Source organism: Rattus norvegicus, chromosome 1 (genome assembly GCF_036323735.1).
Source record: "Rattus norvegicus strain BN/NHsdMcwi chromosome 1, GRCr8, whole genome shotgun sequence".
Taxonomy (NCBI): domain Eukaryota; kingdom Metazoa; phylum Chordata; class Mammalia; order Rodentia; family Muridae; genus Rattus; species Rattus norvegicus.
In genome coordinates this window covers 95,378,709-95,390,396 of record NC_086019.1, presented here as the reverse complement: position 1 = coordinate 95,390,396, position 11,688 = coordinate 95,378,709, and the positions used below count along the sequence as shown (strand labels likewise).

Here is an 11,688-nt window from a genome sequence, read left to right as displayed (position 1 = left end):
CTTGTGTCTCCTTTTTCCTCCAAGGACTTGGAAGTCCAGCCTGTACCTTCCACTCAGCAATTGGCCCGTGGCTTTCTTTACTGACAGATCGAGAACCAAGTGGGGAATAGGACTTCAGCATCAGAACTACCTTTACAGACTTTATGACCCTCACTACAGATGACACCGTTGCACCCCCTCTAGTGACCAGAGAGGGGGACATTCTTTTTATTTTCCTGAGAAAGGGTTTCCCCGTGTCTCCTTGGCTGTTCTGGAACTCCATCTGTAGACCAGGCTGGCCTTGAACTCATAGATCCATCTGCTTCAGCCTCCTGAGTGCTGAGATTAAACATATGAACCACCACACCTAAACAGACCATAGAGCAACTTTCTTGAGCATTTCGTATCCTGATAGCAGTGCATGGTATAAGATTCTTCTGGTGAAATGTCAACAAACATCTATTCACTCAAACAGGGCACTGTCGGACAGACCAAGAAATGACTCCTCCACCTAAGTCTAATTTAGTGACTCTGTGACTCTGTAAATTTATGTGGGTTGCTCACAGGAGTAGGGTAAGGGGGTTTGAAGAGCAACATGGGTGATTTAAAAGCAGCTAAATCGCTGACAATCCCACTTAGCCTTGGGGGCAACTCCTTGAAGCTGCTTACTTTACTTGTAGGCAGCTTAGGGTCCTGAGGGAAAAAAATTCTTTAGCTGTTGTTACAGGCTCTTTAACCCTGAGGAGAGACCCTGTGAATCTTGTAAGTTTCAGGAGTTTTCTGAGATGTCTGAGTTGGTTTTACAGAAGCAGGAAGCAGAGAGCAACTGTAGAAGAAACGTCTGGTCTAGAATCTTTGAGTATATGTTGGCGGCTGGGGATGGAACTGAGGGCCATGCATGTACTAGGCAAGAACTCCATGCTTAGCCACACCCTTGCCCCTCACTGGGGGACTCTGGCAAATGCTCTGGCAGACAGGATTCACCTTCTGAAGAGCCCAAAGTCTCCCAAAATAGCTCTACCACCATTTCAGATGGTGAGCCTGTTATGTGTATGTGTGTGGGGGTGGGGTGGGGGAATCTCGGGTTCAGATCACAACAACAGAAAGACATAACTTTCTTGTATGGAGAGAACCAGACATTGATGGATAAGACCTGCTGACCATTTCATGTGGTGAGAACTCTGCAGGCACAATGGTGGCTTAGAGTTTTATTTCTCTGTCTCATCACAGAAATTGAAGTATGTTCGGGTCTGAAGAAAGGTGTTCTCTCTCTCTCTCTCTCTCTCTCTCTCTCTCTCTCTCTCTCTCTCTCTCTCTCTCTCCCTCTCCCTCTCCCTTCCCCTTCCCCTTCCTCTCCCTTCCTCTGCCCCATCCTCTCTCTCTGTTCACGTGTATGGACTATCTTTTCTTTAAATATAAAAGGAAAAGTAAATCTTGACACTGCAGTTTCTTAGGACTTACAGGGCTCAGCCACATGGAATCTCCAACTTGGAGAACTTCCAGAAATCTCTCCTGGGTTCCCCTGAGGGTACTCATTAGCCATCCGAATGCTTCTGAGGCTAAAGCACCTTTTTTTTTTTCCTGCCGCCCTGTGGTCTGTCCTCCTCCTCCACTCTGAGACGAGGTGTGCTGAATGGGACTCTTGCCAAAAGCTAATGGAGTTGGTCTTGTCATTCATCCAACCTCCTGCATACAGTTGTCAAGGCTTTTGCTTTGGAGGACTCAAAGCCAAATTGCACTAGCTGGAAAGAATCTTTTTAAAGGGAAAGGTGACTCTTGACACTGTGGCCTCTTGGGACTTTCAGGGCACAAATGCATGAGCCTAGATATTCCCATGTGAAGTGTATATGCACGGATATCCCATGCCCGCCTGGGTGTGGGGTGCTGGGTCTCAGGCAGGCTGGTGAATGGCTCTGGCTGTCAGTGATGAGAGATAGGTTAAACAGGATTTGAAACAGAGTGTAAACTGCGTGTGGTGGCTCACACCTAGGCTGGGAGACAGCTCAGTTGGTAAAATGCTTACTGTGTGTCTTAGTTAGGGTTTCATTGCTGTGAAGAGACACCATGACCACAACAACTCTTATAAAGGACAACACTTAATGGACTGGCTTACAGTTTCAGAGGTTTAGCACGCAGGCAGGCATGGTGCTGGAGGAGTTGAGAGAGTGTGTGTGCGCACACACACAATTAAAAGTAATTAAAACATCTCCTTAAAGCATCATTAAAGATTCTCCTTGGTGGTTTTATACGTGTAAGGCCTCTTTGTGTGGCACAGTCGTGGTCCCTCATGGGCTCATGTTTTAAATGTCGTGCACTTAGTATATGGTGCTCTTGAAGGCTGTGGAGACTTTTGGAGGCAGGGTCTGGCTTGAGGAAGGAGACTACTGGCCGGGTGAACCCTAGCAGGTGATTCTTAGCCTTGAGTATTGACCTCTGCTTCCTGATCCTCTATAATGTGAGGACAGACACACGCACATGCACACACACACACATGTGCACGCACACACCAAGCAGATCTGCCATATCTTCCCTCCTGTAGTGTGAGGGACTCCTCCCTCTTGCTCACTCTCTCTCTCTCTCTCTCTCTCTCTCTCTCTCTCTCTCTGACACACACACACACACGTACACACACATATGCACACACCAAACAGATCTCTCTCTTTCTCTCTCACATACACACACACACACACACACACACACACACACACAGAGTCAACATTGATAACACAGCCACTCCAATGTAAGTTTAAGGGGAAGGTTTTCACATCACAGCACAGTGCAAAACAAAACAAAACAAAACAAAACCAGGTAGATGGTGCCTGAAGACACAACCAAAAACTGTCCTCTGACATCACATGTGCTCACATGCAAATGTACATCAGCACATGTATGTGCATGCACATACATGCGTAGCCCAAAAAAGCAATCAAGCAAGCAACTGAAAACCATTCCAGGTACCATCACTAACTTGGCTATTTTAAACTACACTTCCCAGAATTCCCTTCACCCAAATGGTAGTCTTTCCCTTGATCCTCCTTCAGGCTTTCCAACTATGAGTGTAGTTTGTGAACTTGGCCATCTGATTGCTCCAGCAGGACACCCACACTGTTTGTTTGTTGTATAGATACTGAAGTGTCCTAGGCCAGAGGCCTGACTATGGGTCCAGACTAATCCAGGTCTTGCTCCGGACAGGAAAAATGAATGATCAGGACAAGAGAGTTCATCAGCATAGGGACTGCAGAAAGTCAAGAGCACAGGGGTCCTCTGCTGTGAGCTCACAGGCCAGATAAGAGTCCTACAGACCTGGACTGTTAGCTGAGTTTGGTCAGACAGGGCCTTTTCAAGATAAGTTGTTGCCTAGGGGTAATTTAGGCTCCAGGCACAGGGCTTTGATTCATCACACCCATTGCTCCTGAGATCCCCGTGAGAGCAGAAGAGATTGCCTGAGAAAGATGAGTCTCAGACCCAAGGAGCAGCTGGTGCTTAAATAACAGCCACCTCTTGTGCCTTGTTACAACACTCTAAGGTCAAAGGCAACATAAACTGACTGAAGTGGCCAGCTCAATTCATCCTGCTGGCTCTAGTTTGCACGTGTGGGTTCTAAGTCGCTCTTCACTGTCCCTGATCACACCTGCCTGATCTGCTCTACGGGCTTTGAACTCCAGCACCATCCCAGGGGCCACAGCTTCAAAGAGTCTCACTAGCTCCAGGACTTGTTCAAGGCTAAACTGTGCATCTACCTGTGTATGTATAGTGTATATATATGTGTGTGTGTGTAGAGTGTATATATTTATGTGTGTGTATATATGTGTGCATGTGTGTATATGTGTATATAGTGTGAATAAATGTGTATATATGTGTGTGTATGAGTGTATAGTGTGAATAAATGTATATATATATATCTGTGTGTGTATATGTGAGTATATAGTGTGAATAAATGTGTATATATGTGTGTGTATGAGTGGATAGTGTGAATAAATGTATATATATATTTGTGTGTGTATATGTGAGTATATAGTGTGAATAAATGTATATATATGTGTGTGTGTATATGTGAGTGTATAGTGTGTATAAATGTACATATGTGTGTGCATGTGTATGTGTGTCTATGTTCATAGTATGTATATACTTGTACATATAGGTATTATATATGCATGTGTGTGTCTGTGAATAGTGTGTATATATGTATGTATGGGTTTGTGTATAGTCTGTATAATATGTGTCTTCATGTGCAGAGTGTATGTATACTTGTACACATATGTGTACATAAATATGTGTGTGTATCTGTGTATAGTGTATATATATAGTGTGTGTGCACGTATATTTCTGTGTCTAGCATGACTATATATGTGTATACATGTTTATCAGCACATATTGTATTGTATATATATTGTTTGTATCAGTTTAGTGTGTATATGTGTGTGCATGTTTGTATCTGTATATAGTGTGTATATATATGTGTGCATATGTGTGTCTGAGTATAGAGTGTGTGTATGTGTGTGTGTGTGCGTGTGTGTGCGTACACATCTGTGTGCATGTATCTGTGTGTGAATTAAAGATTAAGCTTTGCTAATACAGACTTTGGTATTCAGAATGGCTCAGAAGAACAGAGAACAGAGTTTCACTGGGGGTGGAGCTCAGTGGTAGAATGTTTGCCTAACATGAATTCCTGGGTCCCATCCCCAGCATCATCAGAGGAAGAGGAGGAAGAAAGAAAGGAGAAGAAAGAGGAGGAGGAGGAAGAGGAAGAAGAGGAGGAGGAAGAGGAAGAAGAAGAGGAGGAAGAAGAGGAGGAGGAAGAGGAGGGCAGAAAAGAGGAGAAAGAAGAACTTATAGATGAGCCTTGAGCTCCCTGGGACTGCTCTCTGACCTAATTAGATTCAAAGGAATTCATTCTTTCATTACCCCATTTCCAGTGAGAAGGAGAACGGCAATGGCCCATGGCAGGAATGTGGCTAATTGTTACTCAGTCACTGGTAGTTTCCTGTGTCAGGATCCTGTAGATCACAGGTTTTGTGTGACAGAGTTTTACCCCCACAGGACACCTCAGTAGAAGTGATATATGGGGGCCTGGTCTCACCGTGCAGAAGAGTTGAGGGACAAAAATGGTGAGCTCAGAGCTTTAAGGGTCCAGCTCAAGTTCTCCCAGCCAAGAACTAACCAGCAGACCCAGGCCTGCTTAGCTTTGGGGAACCAGGTGAGGTCAGGGACATATGCCCAGGAGCTCCATAAGGGATCTGAAGCTCCCTATAGACTTTCTACATGAACTGTGTTTCCCAGAGTCACTGGTTATGGGTTTGAATAACAATGGCCCCCACACGCTCATGTATTTTAATGCTTAGTCACCAGAGAGAAGTGGGGCTTCTTGGTAGGATTGAAAGATTAAGGTTTGGTGATAAGGAATTCGATACAGACCAAGAGATGTGGCCTTGTTGAAGGAAATGTGTTGCTGTTGTGAGGCCGTTAAGGTCTCAAAAACCCCTGCCAGTCCCAGTCTCTCTCCCTCTCTCTCTCTCTCTCTCTCTCTCTCTCTCTCTCTCTCTCTCTCTCTCTCTCTGCTCATGGATCAGGACATAGCTTCCAGCTATGGCTCCAGCATTATGCCCTGACACTGATGATAATGGACTGACCCCCTTTAAACTGTAAGCCAACCCCCCCCCCCATTAAATGTTTTCTTTATGTGTTGCCAGGGGTGTGATGTCTCCTCCCACTGACTTAAGACAGCTCTGAAAAGCAGACACCAAGTCTGATTTTTAGGATGGTTCACTTACAACAAAACGTGAGCTTCCAAGCTTACATATGCCCTTTGTCAAAGTCTGGGCCTGGGTTGAGAGGAGATGTGATCCTGCCTGAAGCATGGGGGCCACAGGATCAGATTCCAACATTCCTGGTGTCTTACTTAGCTACTGTATATTGTTGCTGGGAAGAGACACCTCAATAGAGGCAACTTAAAAGAGAAAACATTTCATCAGGGCTGGCTTACAGCCTCGGAGGGTTAGTCCATCACCATCGTGGTGGGGAGCATGGTGGCAGGCAGGTAGGCATGGTGCTAGAGCAAGTCACTCACATCCTGACCTGGAAATGTTGAGGGCAGAGAGAGGGAGAGAGGGAAGAGAGAGGCAGAGGGTGGGATGAAAGTGGCTAGTCACTTAGTCACCAGGATCTTTGGAAACGAGGGCCATGTTGATGTGAATGGCCAGTGCTGCTGCCAAGGGCCATGTCTGGGTCTGCAGTCCTCCTACAGCCAGGGTTGGATTGGTGTATGTGGCCCATGTTACTACCCAAGGTCATGCGGATGTCTATGGTCTGTGCTGCTGCTTTAAGCCATGTTGATCTTTTTGGTCCATGCTGCTACTGAGGGCTGTGATGGGTCCACGGTGCTGCTGCAGCTGGGGGGTCGTGTTAGTGTTCATGGCCCTGTTGCCACTGAGGGTCAGGCCAATGTCCATGGTGTATGCTGCTGCCTGGAGCCATGTGGTTGACTCTAGTCCGTGCTACCACCTGATGTCATGTTGATGTCCATGGGCTGGGCTGCCACAGGGGACTACATTGGTGTCATGATCCATGTTGTCCTGGAGGCCATGTTGATGATGTCCATGGCCCATGCTACAGCAGAGAGCTGTGTTGATGTGCGTGGTCTGTACTGCCATCAGAAACTGTGCCGAGATCCGTGCGGCTCACGCTGTCACCAGAAACCATGCTCCCACAGACTGAAAAGGCAAGGAAGGTACTTTAGCAGTGGCATTGATGACCACAGGTGCACAGTTGAGAAAGAGGGACATGAATGGCTTCTGTGATGATCCCTATTCTCACCCCACCCCCCAAAAAGAAACAGTCTAGACAGAGAGCCGTGAAAGAGAACCCTTTAAAATTGTGACAAGAATGCTGAAGTGTATCTCTTCATAGGTCTTGGCTCCTAGAGGGGATGTGAGTGGGGAAGGACCTGCTTTTCTTTAAGGGGCTGACCACTGGGAGTTTGACCATGCTTCAGTGAGTGTATAGACAACACAAATTGAACCTTCTCCTTCTCCCCTCCTTCTTTTGAGAGATGGAGGTCATAGTGGTGGTGGGCGGACCTGGGAGGACAAGGACGTGAGTGTGATTAGGGTGCATGATGTGAAGTTCCTAATCAATGAAACTAATATTTTGAAAGAAAAAAAAAAGAAAAAGAAAAAAAGGACGGAAAAAACCCTTAAAGTCCACTCCCAGTGACACAATCTGCAACAAGGCCACACCTCCTAATTCCTCCCAAACGTTCCACCAACTAGGGACCAAGCATTTAAAACTATGAGCCCATGGGGGCCATTCTCATCCAAACCACCATTCCTGGGGATCGCAAACCTCTAGATCCTTTTTCCTTTTTTTGGAGAAGTTTTTTTCCATCCGCACATGCAGGTGTGCCTTCCATTGCCTGGAGCTGCTGGGGCAGTTTTCCTGCAGTGGTTGCTTTGTGGGGTGCAGCTGATGCTCCCGGGAATCCCTATTACTTCTTCTCAGACCTGCTCCTAGACTTCAGGCTCAACCGAACTCAGAGGCTGAGAGAGACTCAAATGATGGTGACTTTGTGGTGACGTAGAAACTTTTAATCCCAATCCGTGGTTTCTACCCCACCTTTGACTATTTCATTCCGGATAAAAGACACACGCAACCTTTATATTCATAACAAGCCTTAAACAGCACAAGAGCTGGGCAGATGTCTACCCTCTATGTTACTAAAATCTATTTCCTGTTGATAACCTCGAGTTATTACTTACTAAGTTTTATCTGGGCTGCTCTTAACTTCGGTTGGCCAGTCCTCAGGCCACATTTTCATGACTCACCCAACCCACAGCAGCTTCTCCATTAGCCTCCTTCTCCCTCCTGGTTCTCCTCTGATTCCCCAAGCCCAGAAACCCTAAACCCTGCCTATGTCTCTAATGTCCAGCCATTGGCTGTTGAAATCTCTATTTACCAATCTGAAATAATTTGTGAGCATGGTTACATAGCTTCTACCTGTGGACTCGCTTGTCTCTGGGGCAGCCAGTCTCAAGGAACCAATATTAGCATTAGAATACAAGCAGGGCAGGCCAAACCATTATGTTGTGTGCAGGGGGTGGTTCCAATACTAAGGTCCTGTTCCCCAATTGGTTCTTGATCAATCTATAAAAATGCCAAGGGCCAATTGCTTGGTGGAAGGAAAGAGACGGGACTTCCAGGTCCCTGTAGGTAGGCTAAGAGATGTAGGAAGAGGAAGGGCGACTTCACCAGGCTTCAGAGGGAGAAAAGGTGACCAGCCACGTGAGATCTCAGGTGGAGAGGCCATAGGCTGCTTCCCCAGGCAGGAGATTAGCAACTCAACTAAGCTGAGGGCAGTTTTGGGGTTGTTGAACAAGGAGAAGGTAGCCAGGATGCTAGGCTAATGGCAGATTAAGAGGTGCTGAGCCAAGAGTACTGGGAAGGGCATGTTAGCCCAGGGAGATTAGAAGCACCCAGAAATTGAGCCAATAAGGCAGGTTGATACTGAGCTACGTGTGTTTTCATCCACAGATCCAATATTCGCTGGGCAGGGGCTGGTAGCGCCGTACACCTGGAGCTTAAGACGTGGTAGTAGGATCTACATGCTACAATTGTTAGATTCACTTATGCCTACACTCCAGAATGGTTAAGGGGCCACTTTCCACTCTGGGGCTTAGAAGTAAATGTATGAAGTGACTCACAGGAGTCTTTGACCAGCTCTGCAGTGGTCCCTGTAGGTCAGAAATTCTAATAAAATGACACCATTGAACTGGAATTTCTATGTTGGGAGGTTGTGTGTGTGTGTGTGTGTGTGTGTAGGTGTGAGTGCACATGTATATGTGAGTGTGTGTGTGTGGATGCATGTGTAGGTGTGAGTATGGAGGTCAGAGGCCAACACTGGGTGCCATTCCTTAGGAGCTGTTCACCTGTTTCTAGGGTTTTTTTGTTTTTTGTTTTATTATATTCATGGCCGGGTGTGGTGGTGCACACCTTTAACCCCAGCACTTGGGAGGCAGAGGCAGGAGGATCTTTGTAAGTTTAAGGCCAGTCTGGTTTACATAGCAAGTTCCAAGCCAACAGGGATATATAGTGAAACCTTGTATCTTAGTAAAGGTACAAGGCAGCAGGAGGAGAAAGACACTGGGCATTTGAAATCTCAAAGCCTACCCTCAGTGACACACTATCTCCAACTAAGGCCACACCTACTCCAACAAGGCCATACTTCCTAATAGTGCCATTTCCTATGGGCCTATGAAGACCATCTTCATTCAAACCACCTGTCTCAAAAAATGTTGTATTTGTAGGAGAGAGAGAGAGAGAGAGAGAGAGAGAGAGAGAGAGAGAGAGAGAGAAAGAGTGTGTGTGTGTGTCTGTGTCTGTGTCTGTGTCTGTCTGTCTGTCTGTCTGTCTGTCCTCTATGGGTCAGAGGACAGCTCTCTTTCCACCTTCACGTGGGTGCCAGAGGTCAAACTCAGGTCATTAGCATCACCCAGCACTTTATCCACCAAGTCATTTCTCCAGCCCTGAGAATTTTAAGTGGAAAAGTGTGTTTGGAGTCTGAGAGATCAAGGGTGGTTGTGGTACTCTGCTGACTGATTTGTTTACTTAGTTATATGAGACAGGATTTCACTGTGTAGCCCTGGCTGGCCTGAGAGCTCACAATGTAGACCAGGCTGGCCTCGAACTCACAGATCTGCCTGCCTCTGCATCCTGGGTGCTGGGATTAAAGGTGTGCAACCACTGTGCCATGCCGTGTGGCGTTTCATTGCAGAGACAAGGAGAACAGGTTCCTACAGGGAGTGGCGAAGCCAGAATAGCAAGATAAGCACTCTGACTCACAGGTGCAGTTGGCATCCGTGGGCTTACGTGCGATTCCTAGAAAGGAAACACTTCATCCGAAGGGGTGGGTTCCGGGTCCAGAGTCTTGAAATACAACCCAAACCGCAGAGCCAGAATCAGAGCCTCCAGTCATTTCCCACACTTGGATGTGTGACTGGAGAAGAGGCTGGGTACCTGTGAGGAAGGAATTTGGGATGCTGCCAAAATGTCATGCTGTCTGCCTCTCTCTCGGATACTGTTTCTCCAGATAGAGCTGCAGGCGTATTCAGAGGAACTATGCAGTGGAGAGAGAGAAATGATTCAGCTTTCCAAAGATTACTACACTCAGGGCCTCTTATTCCCAGGGAGTCAAGTGTCACTGTGGCCTGTTGGCGGGGAGGGGCACTGGGGAGCAGTGGGGGGATGGGTAGGGAAAACCTACCTTACAGAATCCCTGAATCCACTCTGTGGTTATTTTCACACACACACACACACACACACACACACACACACACACACACACACACACAGTTTTTTATGAGGGAGATGTCCCCCCCCCCCATAGTCTCAGACATTTGAATAATTTGGTCTGCAGTTGGTCATGCCCTTTGGGGAAGACTTAAGAGGTAAGCCCTTGCTGGAGGAAGGATGTCCCCGGAGCAGGCTTTGATTGTTTAAAGACTTTGGCTATTCCCAGTTTGCTCTCTCAGCTCCGTGCTTGCACTTCAGGATGTAAGCCTTCAGCCTCCTGTTCCTGCTGCTCTATCTCTGTTCCACCATTAAGGACTCTGACCCTCTGGAACTGTAAGCTCAAATAAGCTCCTTTTGTTGTTAGTCACAAAGGAAATTGAATTCTCTGAACTCCCAAAGACAATCCAAATATCCAGCAATGAGCTCAACCTGGGCTACAGGAGGATTTCTGTGGGTCTCCCCACTCTCATGAATCTTTGCCCAATACTGTCCACAAAGGCAGTGGAAGCAGAAACATCAAACAGGGGGTTCAGAAGCCCTGTGAGTATGCACGCTGAGTAAATCACACGGGGTCCCACAGTGGGGAAGCATTTCAGAAATCTCAGGTGATGGCTGAACAGGTTTTGTCACGTCAGAGGAAATTGCTCCTATAAACTAATTGAGTCTGTGAGACACGTCTCAGGCAGAGGCCCTCCCCTGAGGGCTTAGAACTCCTGGCCAAGGTGGAGGAGGAGAAACCCTGCTAACAAGGGAGTCCTGCCTTACTTGCTGAGCTCCAGAAGGCTACCCAGTCAATGGTAGGTTGGATAGCCTTAACTTTACCACAGATTCCTGGTGGTTAGATAAAAGCCAGCATTCCTCAGGAACTTGGCAAACTGGTCCCCATCTACCAGAAGGTATCCTTTCCCTCACCTCTAGCAGAAGCAAACCAAAGAGCATGCTGGCCTCCTGGCTCCCTCAGTATCACAAGTGCCTGCTACACATTTCAACGTCCATGCTGGCTTCCTAGCCCTTCTCACCCCTCCCCCACCCTAACTCCCCTAGCTTCCTGTGGGCTTCTCTTCCCACAACAACTCATATAACCCTGATATTCTCAATATGCGCTCTCTCTCTCTCTCTCTCTCTCTCTCTCTCTCTCTCTCTCTCTCTCTCTCTCTCCCTTCCTGCTTCTCTTACTATTTTCTCTATTCTCTCCCCCCCCCGCCCCGTTCTCCCCTTTCTCACATATATCCCTGGCCTCATCCAGTCTACTGGCCATGCTCCATCCGCTTCTTTCTTGCTCTGCTCTGGACTCTTCCAGTGCCTCTGTTCGCTCATAGCTACAATGAACCTTTCCTCATAACCATGCAGGGGAATAGCCATGTCATCATCAGTTTATGCTTCTATAAGTTGCCTTGGTCATGGTGTTTTATCACAGCAGTAGAA

General features: G+C 47.1%; 1 long non-coding RNA gene across 1 annotated transcript; it reads right to left on the bottom strand.

Moving 5' to 3' along the window:
• Nucleotides 1–497: 497 nt before the first annotated feature.
• On the bottom strand, nt 498–11,263 carry LOC134483095 (uncharacterized). Its single transcript, XR_010059985.1, has 2 exons — nt 9,814–11,263; nt 498–6,689 (listed from the first exon to the last, which is right to left on the bottom strand). It is a non-coding gene; the product is annotated as an uncharacterized LOC134483095 (long non-coding RNA).
• Between the last annotated feature and the right edge of the window lie 425 nt (nt 11,264–11,688).